The 18,966-nt window shown below is 45.0% G+C and overlaps 1 protein-coding gene across 1 annotated transcript in view; it reads right to left on the minus strand.

Annotated features, from left to right (window-relative positions):
• The window catches only part of CDH6 (cadherin 6), a 176,205-nt gene that overhangs the window by 76,997 nt on the left and 80,242 nt on the right, over nucleotides 1-18,966 (minus strand). The window lies entirely within an intron of this gene.

An 18,966-nucleotide genomic window follows, 5' to 3' on the forward strand; every position in this document is an offset into this window, starting at 1 on the left:
CTGCTCTCAACCTATGGGTCAAAGATTTAAACCTAGATACATTGCAACCTCCAGGTCATGGGGATTTAGCTTGGGTTATCACCATGTGCATTTCATTGACTTTATCAAATATGCTGTTCATATATCATGGTTTTGGATGGTAACAAAAGTATTTTGGGTCAGCAAAGGCCCATCTTCTATGCATCTTTAATCCATTCTAGATAGAGCAGACTGTTTTGTTTTTGTTTTTTTAAGGATTTGGGATATAGGTGCAATGTCAAAAATGGCATATTGCTCATTAAGGTTAGCTTTGGTTTATGCCGGCTTAAGAATCAGTGTGCTAGTGCATGCAGCTCAGTTGATCCTGGCTGGCGAAACAAACTATGGGTCTTGGCTTAGCATTATGGGTAAATGGGGCTTGTTCCTCCAAACAAAGTATGTGCATATGTCAAAGTTTGTTCTTGGCTTAAAACTCACCATTTGTTGGAGACAGAATGAAGAAGAAGAAGAAGAAGAAGAAGAAGAAGAAGAAGAAGAAGAAGAAGAAGAAGAGTTTGGATTTGATATCCCGCCTTTCACTCCCTTTTAAGGAGTCTCAAAGCGGCTAACATTCTCCTTTCCCTTCCTCCCCCACAACAAACACTCTGTGAGGTGAGTGGGGCTGAGAGACTTCGGAGAAGTGTGACTAGCCCAAGGTCACCCAGCAGCTGCATGTGGAGGAGCGGAGACACGAACCTGGTTCCCCAGATTACGAGACTACCGCTCTTAACCACTACATCACACTGGCTCTCATGAAACAAATGCAGGCTCACACGTAATGCTAAGCCAAACCTCATGGTATGTTTCTCTCCACTCCAGGCATCGGAGAGCAAAGGAGGAGAAATTTATTGCTTGCCACAGCTTATCAAGATGTGTGAACCAGGACCATACATATGAATCCCAGTACAATTATTTCAGCAGCAGCATAACATGATGTTGATTTTCTGTTCCAGTGAACAGTCAAGCTGCTGCATGTTCTGTATCCCAAAATCCTCCACTGGGAAGGAGAAGAACAGCTTCTTCTACATGAAGCACAGGGGCAGCCCAAGTAAGTCTTGCCTTAGGTTTAGTACCTCTGCTGTATAGGAGAAAAGTGTGTACTGATGATAATCACAATGATAGTAGTAATAACAATAATGCTTCTTGTCTGAACTGTGGGTGGTTGGGGAGGAGAGACAGAGCATGTATACCCTGATGAGCATGTATGGAAATGACCTTCCCTTTCAGCTCAAATGATCTTGTTCCTCTCTAGTATTGAGCTCCACAAAAGGCCCCACAACAAAATAATTCTGCAAGTTAGTAACCAGCTGTGGACAAAACCACCTAAGCCCATCACAGCATTGGTTTTTCTTTTCTTTTCAAACTTTTTGGAGGAGGCAAAAATAAGGTGATGATGGAAAGATAAATTAATAAACATTCATGTGGTGCTTTAAACAACAAAAAGCTAAGCAGCCTGCCTGAAGAATAGGGCAGGAGGGAGGGCAAACTGATAGCCAAAGGAGATTTCAATGTGCTGGCATGTACGTCCATCCTCAATTCATACAGCCAGGAGGAAGCTGAGCTCACGCTGCATTAGAAGAAACTTGCTGTGAGCCCTTGTTTAATATCACATTTGTCTTCACCCTTAACAAAACATTTCACAAGTTACCAGCTATATTTCTTTGTTTTATGAGAAGGAAATTCCTCCAAAACCAAAACAAACCACACTTGAGGTCTAGCTATCAGATTTGGGGGGCGGGGGGGGGGCAGTTGTTTAAAAAGAGAAAAATCCTAATATTTTCTTGTTGGTTTTGTTATGTTGAACTTGTTGAAGAAAGGCAACGAATGCTCTTTAATTCCAACATGCTCGGACTATCCCTCATCCTGAAGCACATGGATGAGACTTTCACAGAAAAGAAAAATGAAATGCTGCTTTAATTGTGGGGACTGGCAAGTAAGGATATAATGAATCCATAAATCTCATTATCTGCTGGGTCAGGGGAACTGAACAGATACGTGCACATAAACATGGTTGATACCAAATTATGCTAGTCCAGAGAAAGACATGGGACAACAACACCCTCAAGCCAACTCGGCATTTTCCTCCTTTCTAGTTCCCCTAATTCCATTAACATAAGGAAATGAGCAGAAATTATCACTAGTAATATGGAGTGTTTACAAAGGACCCTTGCATGCACAAAGAGCTTAATATATATTTTTATCAGGCTGCAAACTTAGAACAGCCATGGAAGGTAGGCAGTGTTGTTATCCCCTTACTAAAGAAAATTATCAAAGCAGGACGCTGTGGATCCAGGAGGAAGTGTTTCCCTCCTCTTCCTGCAAATTTTGATATGAAGATCTCCATTTGCTACTACGCATAGAGTAAAGTACCGAGAACTTTTTTATTGCTTGTTTAGGAGTATTAATTTGGTATTCAACTAAATATACTCTTAATATTTAAAGATAAAAACAGTCGTACCTTGGATCCCGAACGCCTTGCGAGTCGAACGTTTTGGCTCCCAAACACTGCAAACCTGGAAGTGAGTCTTCTGGTTTGCAAACGTTCTTTGGAACCCGAACGTCCGACGTGACTTCTGTGGCTCCCGATTGGCTGCAGGAGCTTCCTACAGCCAATCGAGAAGCCAGACTTTGGTTTCTGAACCTTTTGGAAGCTGAACGGACTTCTGGAATGGATTCTGTTCTACTTCCAAGGTATGACTGTAATAGAACAGAAGAAGGTACGAGCTGTAGAGGGAAATGAGGGGCAGATGGGGCTTGTCAACCTGAGAAGGTAGCCCATCTAGGATAAGGAAAACTGATCCTAAACCTCTGCTGCCTTGCGGCTATGCTCACCCATGAGAAAGGGTTCGGGAGCAAACCCCGAGGAAAAACCCACACCTGCTACTTTGCCATCTTTAGGAGAGCAAAAGGCTAAGGAGTAAACCCAACACAAATCTGGAGTCCCTAAGACTGTTGGATGGCGACTTGTACACTTCTTTCTGGCAAGTCCTGCAGCCCAGCTGGGGCGAAAAGTATTGCTCTATTGTCCTTTGGACCACATCAGTGAGGGCGAGAGGGTGTGTGTCTTGTCATATGGGTAGCCCAGGACCTCCATACATACTGCCCAGGCTTGGGCCCCCGGGAGGTCACTTCAGTGCTGCTAACACAGCAAAAACAACACAGGAGGCAACAGTTACCTCTGGAGAATCACTGCAGGTTCTTTGATTCTCCCATGGTTTGACTTTAGCCCTGGAGGTGCACTCCATTGTCCCTTGAGGCAGATGGATGCCAAAACAACAACCACAAAATATTACTCAATAACTTACTTAAAAGAAGCAGCATGTGGGACTGTGAGTCCCTTGCGCTCAACACATGCCCATTGGGCTTGGAGGCTACGCAGTTTGTGGCAGCCTGCCACACCCCTCCTAGCAGCTATTCGACCTTGCCTGTCCTGCTGTTGCCTCTATGGGGGACAGCATGGATGTTTCTAAGCTAAATTGATGAAGGGGACTGGTCCAAAATGTATTGCTTATGGCTACTTGAAGAAATGAGGGACACGGGTGGCGCTGTGGTCTCAACCACAGAGCCTAGGGCTTGCCGATCAGAAGGTCGGTGGTTCGAATCCCCGCGATGGGGTGAGCTCCCATTGCTCAGTCCCTGCTCCTACCAACCTAGCAGTTTGAAAGCACGTCAAAGTACAAGTAGATAAATAGGTACCACTCTGGCAGGAAGGTAAATGGCATTTCTGTGCGCTGCTCTGGTTCGCCAGAAGTGGCTTAGTCATGCTGGCCACATGACCCAGAAGCTGTTCGCCAGCTCCCTCGACCAATAAAGCGAGATGAGTGCCACAACCTCAGAGTCATCCGCGACTGGACCTAACGGTCAGGGGTCCCTTTACCATTTTACGTGAAGAAATAATATCCTTTTGTATCTTGAAGGAAAGTTAAGAAAAGTTCGACAGATAACGAAGTTGAAAGCAAACTAACTTTTCATTCATTTATGAGATGCCAGAATCTATTCTATAGACATTTCTCCCGAAATATGTCATCCTTACTGGAACAGGAATAAACCAGAAGACAATGAGAGACTGAAAGGGTTCTTGATGCTGTATAACCATTTAATGTGGATGCTTTAGCATCATTATTGCAACTTGGTAGCAATGTTACACGTACGGTGCTCCTTTGCATTTTTCTTCAGACCAAATGGAGGAATGAAAAACAAATATTTTAAAAAATTGATGTTGTATATTTCCAAGTCAGGGAATTGTACAAATACCCGCGAATGTTCAGAATGTCAAAAATTACCTGCAATGTGGCTATTTATTAGACGGATGGGGACTGCAGGGACAATTCCCCAATGCTGAGAACTGAACTGGCCCACACCAGTCATTGGGCACGTAAACTGAGAAAATAAGCACTGCACCATTAAGCAGGCGGAGCTGAACAAGGTGGGATGAATGGAGGGGTGGGCAATGTACAACTGACACATTCTGGGGTCATGCACCTGTCGCCAGGTAACTTCTGCTATCCCGTGGGATGGTTTTTTGATATGCTCCACTTAAACCTGCATGGTGCAGTTGTTACGGGAACAGACCTGTCGGCCTTGCAGGATGTTCAAAACTTTTTACCCCTTTTACCAGCAGGTTCTTTTCTCTCTCTTTCAAAATATAACCTCCTCTTTTGGCAGCACGCTTTGGTGAACTGCATAAAGAGCCCGGCTGCAGAGCGTGAATTCCACAGGTGAGTTAATTAGTGCCACGATCGTTTGCAGCCCTGGCGAGCTGCCAGGGAACAGTGTGCCTGCCATTATGTTTGCTCGGAGTGCAGATGTAAAGTGACTGATGACGGGATAGTTCTCGCTCCCGTGCTCCCGGCTCCTTCTTATTGGGGAGGATGGGTTTGTTGGTATGGAGCAGAGCATATGAGCCGACCTATTATTGCGTGGTTAGTACAGGCTGGTTGTATCACTGGAGCATGGTGGCGGGGAGAGGGGAGGGAGGAGGCATCAGATAGTGGAAATCGCTCCGTCCCGACTATCTCCATCATTCCTTTTCTTTTCATTACCCCCTCGGATGAAACCTGCGGCGAGTCATTATCCCTGCTCTAGATTCCCTCAGTCATGCTGGGGTGGGGGGAAGCCAAGTAAGATGGAGAGGCTGGGCATTTAAAGAAACAGCTCTTGAAATGTCAATTGCCAGGAAACAATTACTCCTGCGGCAGGCGGTTGAGGAGGGGCTTTTTCCCCCTGCACTTCAAATTTGCTATTTTTCACAGCTTAGATGTCACAAGGGAGGTTTTTATAGCAGCTCTGGTTGAAATATTGCTTGCGAGGATGATATCGCAGCTGTTAAACACAGCTTTTTAATGTCTCCCCAGCTGTAATGTGCTGCAGATAACCATAGCGGGGGACCTAATCCTGAAAGATGTTACCTAACTCGGCTCTCTGTGGTTTACACACCACGAGTTCTGCACATCCAAGCATCTATATAAACGAGGCCTTATGTGTGGAATAGCGCACATCCATTTGATTCTACTTTCCTTCTTCCATAGGTCAACACCAAATGGAGTGGTGGTTTTTTTGTAGTTGGTTCTGGAAAGCACAATATAATGGAACAACTTCACAATTCTTGACCATTTTGTTTCTCAGGTAAGAAGGAAAATGGAGCAGTGGAGGGTGCATAGCTGTCAACCTTCCCTTTTTTTGGTGGGAAATTCCCTTATTCCAGCACCGTTTCCCGCTGCTTCCCGCTGCTATCCCGGATTGTTAGATATCCCGTAGAGAGTCCCCGGGACAGGTGAGGCTGCTGATCCCTTATTTTCGAGGCTGCTGATTCATTATTTTCAAATCTGAAAGTTGACAGCTATGGGAGGGTGACATGTAATATATTTGGAATGGGGTGATTCAAAAGAAGGCACTTTTTCAACTTTTCTCACCCCTGCATGACAAGCTACATTTGCCAAAGTTCCCTATTTTGCATGATACCTTGATTTCCTTGGAGCCTGGTTGCCCTAGGGAGGGAACTGGACAGTGGGATTCCAAATTGTTGCCTAGATGGTGGAATAATTTTCCACCCAAGGCAAGGCAGGTGTCATAGAATCATACCATTGTAAAGTTGGAAGGGATCCCGAGGATCATCTAGTCCTGCGGGAATATGCAGCTGTCCCATCCATACGGGGATCGAACCTGGAATGTTGGCATTTATCAGAATCACACTCAAACTAACTGAGCTACCCTGCAGGGTTCTTGTTTCCTCCTGAAAGTCATGGATCCCAAGTTGCCGAGAACTGTTGGGTTCCTATCGGTTGTTAACAGCACTTACTGAATTCGTTCGGTTTTCAATTGGCTGTTTTTGTCATCCTGGCACTGGTGCGTTGGGATTTTTAACAGCAGGTGGTATAATAATAATGTTTTAAATAAATAAATAAATAAATGGGCCACCCCTTGGCAACAACACATTGCCCATTTGGATGTCTTAGTTCAAGCCACAGACACTGAACTGCCTCTCTTGGGACGACCTAAATGTAACATAAAGGTAAAGGTAAAGGTAAAGGGACCCCTGACCATTAGGTCCAGTCATGGCCAACTATGGGGTTGCGGTGCTCATCTTGCTTTACAGGCCAAGGGAGCCGGTGTACAGCTTCCGGGTCATGTGGCCAGCATGACTAAGCCGCTTCTGGCGAACCAGAGCAGTGCACGGAAACGCCGTTTACCTTCCCACCAGAGTGGTACCTATTTATCTACTAGCACTTTGACGTGCTTTCAAACTGCTAGGTTGGCAGGAGCAGGGACCGAGCAACGGGAGCTCACCCCGTTGTGGGGATTCGAACCGCCGACCTTCTGATCGGCAAGTCCTAGGCTCTGTGGTTTAAACCACAGTGCTACCCGCGTCCCTAAATGTAAGATATGAACTCCCATAGGAGTGCTAGATGAGGGGCCCAATTTCTTGGAAGCGTTCCATATCGCTGAAAGAGAAAATGGAGAAGGGGTGAAGGCTACTAGCTACATAGCCAACGAGTACAAATGAGTTCCCAAATACTGTTTTCATATGCGCTATGGAGGACAATTTGAGTAATTTTTATGTTTCACTTGCTGGTGATACATAGCACTGCAGAGCCATCCATAATGAACTAGATTTAAAATAGTAAACGAGAAGCTCCGAGCCGGCTTTTCAAATTATGTCTCCCACAAGCAGATACATAGAAGCCTTTCTCTATTTTCTGGGCTGTGAATTAGATCTTAAACTGTCCCCCCCTCCTGTGGAACACCCCTTCTTAAATAATAGCCACACATACAAAGGAAAGGGTGGGAGCGAAACAGTGAATTGGTGTTCAGTCATTTTCAACATTAGCAAGGGAAGTTAACCTGTTTGGGGAAAAAAGGCAGGTATTTCATCTAAATTGAATGCAATTACTTCAAAAAAAGAAAAAGAAAGAGGCATTTTATTCTTCTTTTCAAACATCTTTCTTCACTCAGTAAGGGTCAACCAACAGTGACAAAAAGAAAAAATTATCTCAAGCAAATAAAAGTTGTGGGTTTTTTTTTTAATTTAAGAAAGAGAAAGTCGGGAAGCTGCCTGTGGAAGCTATATTGCACAGCAGTTCCCAAACGCCATTCCCTGCAAAGGATCACTTGAATATTGCTAATGGTCTTGGTGGACCACTTATTGGTTTTTCGGACTCTTGTACCAACTGCAATTCCACAGAATTCAAATCGCAACACAACAACATATAAGGTAAAAAATAAATAAAAGAAGCAACAAAATTCAATTGAAATGAAAAAGAATATTCAACGTAATATTCACCTCTCTTCCTCGAACACAAATCCATAGGCGTGCCATGGACCACCTGAATTAACCTCAGGGACCACAGGCCACAGTTAGAAAACCACTGCTGTACCTTTCTTGGATGTTAATAAGAAAAAGGTGAAGATATTTCTGCCAGGGATGCTTCAGGCATATTTTATACCAGGCAAAAGATTCACTACCCTGGGCAAACAGCATTGCAGTTCAACCATATTAGGTGAATGACTTCTGCCTTCAAATGGAGACCTCTTTCAACTAGAAGATTATTTTCCAGCAACATATAGAGGACTGCCACTAACAGGGTACATGGGTACATCAAGGCATGCATGGCCTTGATGCATACACCACTGCAGTGTAGTGGTTAAGAGCAGTAGACTTGTAATCTGGTGAACTGGGTTCGTGTCCCCGTTCCTCCACATCCAGCTGCTGGGTGATCTTAGGCTAGTCACACTTCTCTGAAGTCTCTCAGCCTCACTCACCTCACAGAGTGTTTGTTGTGGGGGAGGAAGGGAAAGGAAATTGTTAGCCGCTTTGAGACTCATTAAAGGTAAAGGTAAAGGGACCCCTGACCATTAGGTCCAGTCGTGGCCAACTCTGGGGTTGCGGCGCTCATCTCGCTTTATTGGCCGAGGGAGCTGGCGTACAGCTTCCGGGTCATGTGGCCAGCATGATTAAACTGCTTCTGGGGAACCAGAGCAGTGCACGGAAATGCCGTTTACCTTCCCGCCGGAGTGGTACCTATTTATCTACTTGCACTTTGACGTGCTTTCAAACTGCTAGGTTGGCAGGAGCAGGGACCGAGCAACGGGAGCTCATCCCGTTGCGCGGATTTGAACCACAGACCTTCTGACTGGCAAGTCCTAGGCTCTGTGGTTTAACCCACAGCGCCACCCACGTCCCATTGAGACTCCTTAGGGTACAGATAAAGCGGGATATCAAATTCAAACTCCTCCTCCTCCTCTCCTTCTTCTATGTATGCAAACTTAAGACTTTCTCCCCACAACCCACAAAAATGACAGATTGAGCGTAGTGCAGAGTACGACCACCAACTCCTTCTTGATCACCCTGGTGGTGATTTCCAGGCTTTAATTTCAAATTCTTCAGTTTAACAAAAGGCACATTCTTTTAAAATGCCAGGTACCATTTTTAGACAAGGATTTCCAGCAATAGCAAAGCAGGGGGAAAAAAAAGAATGATTAAAAAGCCTGATGAGATCTGGAACAATAAATAGGTTGACAACTCGTCTTTCAGATCTTCCCCCTCCCATAAAATCCATTCTTACGGAGGGGGAAACGCATACGTCAGTTATCTGTCTCATTTTCATCCCACTCACCAAACAAAACTAATAAGATTTCCCTTGTAAGTTACACACTGGCAGTGACTGCAAATCTCTTCACATTTGATAATAACACTGCTACATTTAAGTAGATTTGCTGTTCTTAAACTTGACGCCAGCCTCAACCTCTCAAGCTTACTTTAGCCTGGGAGTTTCTGCTGCAGCTCCTTTTTCGCATTACTATGAGCTCATTCAATAAATCCTGAAGCCCCTGAAATTGTAAAAGGTAGTATTAATGAGCTTCAACGTTTCTCTAACATGAATTGGCCCACCTTATAAGAGAGAGAGAGAGAAATAGAGAGAAAACGACGAGCGCTACTTAGATACGAAGTATTTAACATCTAAATACGTGGGTGGCGCTGTGGGTTAAACCACAGAGCCTAGGACTTGCTGATCAGAAGATCAGCGGTTCGAATCCCCATGACAGGATGAGCTCCCGTTGCTCGGTCCCTGCTCCTGCCAACCTAGCAGTTTGAAAGCACATCAAAGTGCAAGTAGATAAATAGGTACCGCTCCGGCGGGAAGGTAAACAGCGTTTCCGTGTGCTGCTCTGGTTCACCAGAAGTGGCTTACTCATGGCCACATGACCCGGAAGCTGTACGCCGGCTCCCTCGGCCAATAAAGCGAGATGAGCGCTGCAACCCCAGAGTAGGTCACGACTGGACCTAATGGTCAGGGGTCCCTTTACCTTTACCTATTTAACATCTGGATTCCACCTCCCTACCAAGTGCAACAATATTTTGAAAGAAAAATGGGCGCTATGCGATGACTGAGGCACTTTGGCCCATAGGTTCTTCTTAATATGTTGTCCTCCATCTGTCTTGAGAGACAAAGGAAGGGTGTGCCATTGGGGGTAAAGTCAAGACACTGGAGTGTTACAGTGCCTGATGTGGCTGTAGAGACCAATAAGGGAGAGATATGTTTTGTTGCAGCAGGGGCAGATGAAGACATTTGGTTTCATTGCTGCAGTTGCACCATGGCATTTTTTCTCTCTGCACTGCTCCAGCAGTCATTTCTTCTCTGGTCACTGCTGTAGATATATGACCTGACTCTCTGTTTCCAGGCACTGTGGTCATCTGCAAGGGATTCCCACATGCTGGGGTTAATGTTGCTAGCCTTCATATCATGTTTGCTGACATCTTTATAAGTTGGACAATCTCAGGATCCATTAAGAGGGAGGGAGGGGGAGAGAGAGAGAGAGAGAGAGAGAGAGAGAGCGCACACTCCTTTGGACATGCGTTCGTCAGGAGTCCAGGTTCCCAGCTTGATAACACAGTAAGCGTAGCTAATTAAAAAGGAAAATTTATTGCAAAAACAGATAGCTCCAGACAGCTCTAACAAAGCCTCCGGCATCATTAGTCAAGATGACCCTTCTGAAGACTGTTACCATAAAGCACCAATGCTGCAGCAAGCAAAGGCTCTAGCAGCTCAGCCAGCTGCTTGTGGCTGGAAAGCCAGACAGGATGTTTGTGACTGTTGCCATGGGAACAAAGGGGCAGTCCATTCTGTACTGAGCACCGGATGTTAGCTCAGTGTGTGTGTGTCATATGACCCGTACTGGATGTACTTGGGAGGAGTTTCTTCTTGCTGTTGTTGAGTGCAGACATGATTCTCTGTACTGATGTAAGAGGCAGAAATAAATGATGTAAATAGTTTTCTGTCTGCTTCTTTCCCCTCCCTGGGGACACCAAAGGGGAGAGAGGAAGAACGGTGTGTTCCTCTCATACATCTGAGAAGAATCGCCGGACCTCGCCTGCTTATCAGCAGAGTGGAGACGCGGGGAGGTCGACAGGATTATCTGCCGGTGCCTACGCTGTGGCACATTCCTCTGACCCAGGCAGAATTCCAACTAATGGCAGCCTTCGGATGGTTGCGATTCATCGGACATCTGCATGAGAGGCTGGTGGATTGTCCTCCTCTGCTCCAAGGAGGAAGAGAAGCGTCTGAAAGATGCCAGAGGCTCCACAGACAGCTGGTGGAAAGAAGAGGTGTTTTCCAGAGCAACAAAGTTCAAGGTATGCTGCATTTCGGGCTAAAAGTGTGAACGCAGGAAGATTAATTCCCTGGTTCACGGAGCTGCGTTTCAAAGAAAACAAGAGCTCCGGGAGAAGAGGCCTGCAGCTTGAAGGCTGAAGCCTGCATTCCACAAATTTTTGTGGTAGATAAGATGTCCTATTGAAATGCATTGTTGCTAGGTAACGGTCCTGGAAAGTTACTGGCAAAGGGGCTGGACTCTGCGTGTAAGCCTGGGAAAGCGAAACAAAACCAGAGAATGTTTTGGCTACAAGTTTACGAGCTCTTGGAAGGGACTTTTCAATAGCAGCCTGAGTTTAGCTGCCAGGTGCAAAGAGCGTAAACAATTTGCAGTTTGCTGCGTGAGAAAGGAAAAAACAACTGTTGGATTTTACAGTTTGTTTGACAGTGTGAGAGAGGCTTGGCTTCAAGATGGATGCCAAGAAAGGGGGAGGTTTGCCTTGCCCACCTCCCTTAACCAATGACAATTATTCATCTTGGTCTGTAAAGATGAAGGCCCTGCTGCAGAATCAGAGGCTTTTTGATGTAATTGAAAACCCCATCCCTGCAGCACCAACCAGAGGTTGGGAGTCACAGAATGTAAGGGCCAGGACTGCTATAATTCTGTGTGTCTCAGATGATCAGTTGGTGCATGTTCAGCATTTAGAAAATGCGAAAGAGGTATGGGACACGCTGCGTACAACGCATCAGAGAGATGCTGGTTCTTCAGCGTTGCTGTATTTTGAGAAATTGACCAATCTGAGACTTGCGCCTGATGGAGATGTTCAAGCGCACCTGACAGAAATGAAGTTTCTGCGTCAACAGATGGTGGAACGCAATTTTCGTCTTCAGGAGGAAGTGTTTTGCTTCATGATGATAAACAGCCTTAGCCGCACCTACAAGGTTGTTGCCAGTCAGCTTGGTTCCCTACCGGCCGCGCAGCTGACCGCTGAGAGAGTTTGTGCTGTGGTCCTGAATGAACACGACAGACTTGCTGCACTGGAAGAAAAAGACAGGGGGAGGGAAGAACAGAGTTCTAATTCCCCCACTGCTGATGCTACTGGAGAGCATGGTGTAGCATTGAGTGCTGTCCGATGCTACAATTGTGGACAGACTGGGCATCTACAGCGAAACTGTAAGAAGCCGCGCCAGTCAAGAGGAGCAAAGAGCAGCTCTACGAAGCCTCAGGCGTCAGGCAAAAGCCGTACCAAGTGCCAGGTGAAACCTGCAAAGGCTATGATGGCGAAAGGAACCACGCCAGATGTTGGGAACGCATTCATAATCGACACGGGCTGTACAAAACATTTGTGCCCGCACAGAGGACTGTTTTCGACGTTGAAGAAGCAAAGCTTCACTGTGAAACAGGCCAACGGTCAGGAGTTGGAAGCGACTGGAATTGGGACTGTGTATCTTGAGAGTCTGAACTTGACTATAAATGATGTTTACCTGGTTCCAGAACTGAGATTTAATCTGCTGAGCGTGTCGCAGATTGCAAAGAAAGGACTGAAACTGTCCTATGATGCTAAAAGCTGCAAGATCTACAAAGATGGAGAACTGTTTCTTACTGCCAAAGAGAAAGATGGACTGTATTTGTTGACTTTTGATCAAAGTGATTACATGAAATGTAATTCTTCTGTTTCTAACAAAATCTCTCTTGCAGGTGTGACCAGTGTGAGCACCAAGACCAAGAAGGTCGACAGAGCATTTCAGCGGGTGTATGCTGATGTGATTGGTCCTCTAGAACCATCTAGAGGCGGTGCACGATTTTACCTTGTGTGTGTGGATTGTTTCACTAATTATTCTTGGGTTTATTTGATGGAGAAACCGCAAGAAACTTTAGAAAAGTTTCAGGAGTTTTGTGACAAGGTTAAAATTATGCATGATGCTAACATTGATTGTCTTTTCACAGATGAGAAGCAAGTTTTTCTGTTACAGAAGTTTCAGAAGTTCCTGGATGGAAAAGGGATAGACCACAAAGTGGCTGTTTCGACCGAAGCGTGGAACAGGGGGGTCTGTGTGAGGGTGAACAAAGAATTGCAAAAGGGGATGAATGCGCAATTGCTGAGTTCACATTTGCCACATGAATATTGGGCCGAATCGCTAGCGTCCTATCTTCATGTGTGGTTGAGAAAGGTCTCAACAGAGTTGGGATGTTCTCCTTTTGAGAAGCTGTTCAATAGAAAACCTTCTGTTGCCTATTTTAAGGTTTTCGGGTCTCATGTGAGAACAGAAGCTCCAGGTGGAGTAAAGAATGCCAGAGGCATTTTTGTGGGTTATGAAAAGGGTCTCTACAGAGTAATTTTGTCTGAATCTGGTCAGGTGATTCTCACAAAGTTCCTAGAGAGTGCTCCAAAGCAAGAGCAGATAGTACAGACATTTCCCACAGGAAACGATTCAGATGATGATGATGAGTTTGATCTTATTGAGTTCAGTAGTACTGATGATGACAGCGATAGCTCAGACAGCTCAGTTGTCACAGTCATTGAGAGGAAATCTCACATAATGACTAGACCCTCAGAAGAGGAGGATGAACCATTGATTAAGCTTAGTACTGGTTCTCCAGAGAGTCCAAAGGTTGAACCAGTGAGCACAGAGGATCAGAACCTCTTACGTAGGTCTGAGAGAGCAACGAAGGGTGTACCACCCAAGAGGTATTCAAAGGAGTTTGCTAACCTTGCATATGTTGCTATTGTAAACGACCAAGGACAGATTGAAGATGTGTCTGAGTCAGAGACAAAGGCACAACAGAGAGTTGTTAACCAAGGTAATGCGAAGTCACACAACCAGAGAGGTACATTGGTTAAACCAGTGGCGGGTAGTTCCAAGGGTGGAACTGAAACAACAGGGGAATGTTATAAGTATAACAACTGTTTGTTTTCTTCTCTGGATGACGTTTTGCTCGCGGCACACATTGATACTTTAGGGGGAGTATGTTACCATAAAGCACCAATGCTGCAGCAAGCAAAGGCTCTAGCAGCTCAGCCAGCTGCTTGTGGCTGGAAAGCCAGACAGGATGTTTGTGACTGTTGCCATGGGAACAAAGGGGCAGTCCATTCTGTACTGAGCACCGGATGTTAGCTCAGTGTGTGTGTGTCATATGACCCGTACTGGATGTACTTGGGAGGAGTTTCTTCTTGCTGTTGTTGAGTGCAGACATGATTCTCTGTACTGATGTAAGAGGCAGAAATAAATGATGTAAATAGTTTTCTGTCTGCTTCTTTCCCCTCCCTGGGGACACCAAAGGGGAGAGAGGAAGAACGGTGTGTTCCTCTCATACATCTGAGAAGAATCGCCGGACCTCGCCTGCTTATCAGCAGAGTGGAGACGCGGGGAGGTCGACAGGATTATCTGCCGGTGCCTACGCTGTGGCACATTCCTCTGACCCAGGCAGAATTCCAACATCTCCAGCAGATATTGAATTTACGACCCTTACGTGTCTTGTTTTGCTTCCAGTCTAACAACCCTCCATTCGCCGACTCCTCGGACTTATTGGATCAGCTCCAACAGCTTCCAACTCTGAGGGGCTGTCTCTGAGTTTATTCACGCCTGATTGTGCTTCCGGCAAGCTTTGGCTATGTTCTAGCCTGCTCTCCTGCCTTATCAGCCTTTCTGTCAAGGTCAGGAAGAGCCAAAGTCTGTAGCTGTGGGCTCTCCCCTGCCTGACTAACATCAAAGCCTCTCTGTTCCTGGCTGCTTTCTGCCGTTGGCTGCAAACCTTCACTTGGAGCTGGCTCATTCCTGACAGCTTTCCAGTGGACTGTTTAACTTTTCTTCTGTGAACCTTAAAGACTAACAGATATGAAGACCCATGAGAGATATCTCATAAGCTCATCCTGTACCTAGAGAGCAGGGGTCTAAGAGGTTTTCCGCTTGTCCTGTGTTTTTCAGCCATGTGACCGAGTGGTTTTCCATTTCCCCTACCGCTTTCCCTGGGAAAAACCTGCTCTTTACTGCTGAATTGGAGTTGCCAAAGACAGGTTTCAAATTCATTATACCATTATGAGTTTGGGGGGCAGGGGAGTTGAGACCCTTATAACCCTTGCATCTATCAAGTGCAAAAATATAAGCCAGGCTCACTTCCTGACGAGGTGATCACCTGTGTAATTGGCTACTAAGAGAACAAAGGAAAGGGGGCTCTGCGTGAGACAAAAAAGGGGCGAGAGATAGTTGGAAGGAGAAAGCTTAATTTAGAGTTGAGAGTCAGCGGTGACATGACCTAGAAGTAAAGCAGCAAGCTGGAGAGAGACAATAAGAGAACAATGTTTGACGTCTGTTTGAATTCAAGGCTGAGGCTATGGGAGAAACAAGACCCTTTTGGGGTGTTAATGCTGTGAACCCCTCCATCATAGGCTCAGGTTGTATATACAGTGGTACCTCAGGTTAAGTACTTAATTCGTTCTGGAGGTCCGTTCTTAACCTGAAACTGTTCTTAACCTGAAGCACCACTTTAGCTAATGGGGCCCCCTGCTGCCGCCGCGCTGCCGGAGCACGATTTCTGTTCTCACCCTGAAGCAAAGTTCTTAACCTGAAGCATTATTTCTGGGTTAGCGGAGTCTGTAACCTGAAGCATCTGTAACCCAAGGTACCACTGTACGTGTAAATAACTCATATCATACAGACACCACTGTCTCTGCTGCACCTCATTTCCAACAGAAACCACAAACCCTGGCTAAGTGCTTGGGACCCTGGGAATCTTGCACCACTTGGAGATTTTGCTGGCATGCAGCAACACTCTTTTCTCTTGTTGATTCCTACAGCTATCAGTGCACTGTTTGATTCTTTTTTTTATACACAAGCACGTGCGCGCGCACACACACACACACACACACACAAAACTGCCAGTAAGCACAGTTTAAAAAAACCATTATCTGCACAGCAGGTGGTGGAACCATGGTTTATAAAGTAGAATTTCTTGGACATTAACTGTGGAATGTGAGTTTGGACAGAAGGGGCAACTTAAAAGTATATTTCTGGACGAGTCAGGAAGAATGAGGTTATGCTTCCTGCAACAAACTCCACTCAAATGGCACGTTTATGAGTCCCCAACAACGTACTGGATTTGACTGGGATCAACAAAAAATGAAATGATCTACCTTCATGGAACTTGTGCAAATCCTGCAGCTGCTATGTTTTACTAACCCCATCTCTGTTCCTTGGAAATGTGTGCAAACATCACATCTATCCGGTATAAAAACAGCAGTATATTATGTTGCCATATTCCATTGATCTTCCTGTTCAAATTGGATGTCTTCCCAGCTGTGTTATTCTTGAGGAGGTTTTAATACTATGAAAGTTCAGATCGCATTTTCTTATTTGTAGCAGTGAAGAGACTTGGCCTGGGCGTGCTCTGGCAGTTCCATGGTTACTGCAAGACTACAGCAAGGAATGTGCACACACACCTGACCTAATATTATTTACAGATGCAATATGCATATTCTGTAATGTTGTTTCACATCTCTGGGACTGGTTGCCTGTCTTTCCTTCTTCTCATCTGAATTGCTTTTTTTGGTCTGAATGGGAGTCTTTGCGTTCTAGAAACTGGGCGGCAAGAGCAAGTAAGAATCTCTGTTCGAGTAAAAAGCTGTAGACTTTCATCCATGGAAAAACACCTGCGCATCTTAAATTCCTTTCACCTCATAAGAATGGCAAAAAAGAACATTGGGTCTGACTATTGTCTATTCTGGCTACCAGCTTCGCTCCAGGGTCTTGGGCCTTTCCTATCACCTGTCACCAGCTCCTTTGTATCGAAGATGCCCAAGAACTGCGTGTGGTATTTTATGCATGTAAAACTGTGCTACTGGGCTGTATCAGGTGCACATTGGTGCCTGCATAACAAGCAGTCAATACTCCAGTCCCCACCGACCCAGCAGTCCTCATCTCAGACTTAATTCACACCAAGGAAAGGGGCAAAAGGTAGCCATGTTTAAGAGGCCTGGAAGCAAAGAGGCAAAAACAGGGTGGTCATGTGCACATCAGCAAAAAGAAAGAAAGAAAGGAAGGAAGGAAGGAAGGAAGGAAGGAAGGAAGGAAAGAAACACATCACCAAAAAGAGGGGCAAAAAGGGGGCATAGATCTGCATACAATTTGCATATGCATAGATACAAATTTAGAACTAATTGCCATAATTTAAATAGAAGTACAATTCACCTCACCATAGGGCGAGGGAGCCTATGATCAGATGAGCTGTGTGCCTGCCTCCTTAGTCTGCTGTCAAGGTGCTAACTGTTGAAGGACAACTCCAAAGCCCCTTCGTTCTTGTGGTTCTTTATCTTTAAACCAGACTTGGATTAAATAGTCCTTCAGGCAGAGGACACTTCCAGATAGAGGACTGACAGCCTTTCAAATAGTGGTCTGCCATCTGTTAACGCAGGACACATGCCCAGCCTAGTCAAGGATGAACGTGGATATACAGAGATGACGGCCACAATCAGCCTTCTAAGTGTTACCCTTCTAAGTGACAATGCAGGATTTGGAGGAGCAGAGATAGCAACAAGTGTGAGAAACAAAAATGGACAAGTGAGATAGATGGATAAAATAGGAGTCAAAAAGAAGAAGAAATCCCAGTTTGGGAAAGCAATTGGAATGGGTGCTTAATTCTTCTTAGCTAGAGGCCACCTTTACAGCTGATGGTGCAGGAGATGTCATCAGGTCCACATACAGCCTGTGCAACCTTCCTGTGAAACACATCGGCTTGCATGTGACGATGCTTTACTGACAACCAGGCTGTCAGTCATGACTGTGTCTACCCATTAGTGGATGGCAAAGTCTCACCAGAATTCTAAACCAGGATCCAGCTGGGGTTTATTATCCTCTTTATGGAGAGCTTGCTCAAGCTAGAGTTTACTGGTTTAGATAAAATGGAAAACCGTGGTTTGATCGGATAGGAAAGTAAGTGACTGAGCCATGTGTGGGAGTGGAGGAAGGAAGGGGAAGAAGAGGGTTCGAGAGTATAAGGAACATTCTCAAGCCAAGTTTGGAGGGCCACCTGAATTCAGTGATACACACATGCACTTTGATAGAGGCAAAAGAAACCCTGTCTTGGAACTAGAGACTGATGTATAACTGAAAGAAAGTAAATTAAGTTTCTTACATACTATCAAAGAGCCGAATAAACACTAATGGTTGTCATACTGCAAGACCCGTTTACGGTAACTAAGCAATTATATAAAGATGCAGAATAGTGTAGACGTTGAATACAGGGGACTGAGCTGTCTCAAGTGGAAAACATGTAAAATTAGTTGGCTTAATTTAAGCTTTGTTCCCTAATATCATCCATAGTGCAAACTCGCACTCTTCCTCCTATAGTGACTTCTTGAGAACTTCCTAAGAAACAAAGATTTTAAATTGCCCATTATCTCACTTCAGGTATGACTTGGTAATAAAAAGTGCCCTTCTAATTCCCTCCAGAACACCAACAACACACACAGTAGTTTAGAAAGTTAAGAAAAAATTATAATGTAAGCATGTTATTGAGTAGGCCCTAGTAAAACAAAAGTAAGATAATGTTCTCTTTTCCCCCTGAAGTCAAATTTGTCATGAAGAGTTTGAAAAATTAGTACATATTTTTTCCACATTAAATAATGCTTCACCATACCTTCAAAGAGCTAACCCTCCCCCCCCCCGAATTATGGACTCATTAGGAGGCCACTCTAAACTAGGTAATCAGTTATCTAAATAATTAGAATAGTTCTGAAGCATAATTCAGGAGACATATGTATTAAGCATTAGGCATATCTTTCCTCCCTCCAGTAAATCATCCAATTTTCTTATTCAATTAACTTATCAAAAGAAACTGACTAATTAAGAGAGCCTCCAAAGA

The sequence above is a fragment of the Podarcis pityusensis genome (assembly GCF_964106645.2).
Source record: "Podarcis pityusensis genome assembly, chromosome: 7".
Taxonomy (NCBI): Eukaryota; Metazoa; Chordata; class Lepidosauria; order Squamata; family Lacertidae; genus Podarcis; species Podarcis pityusensis.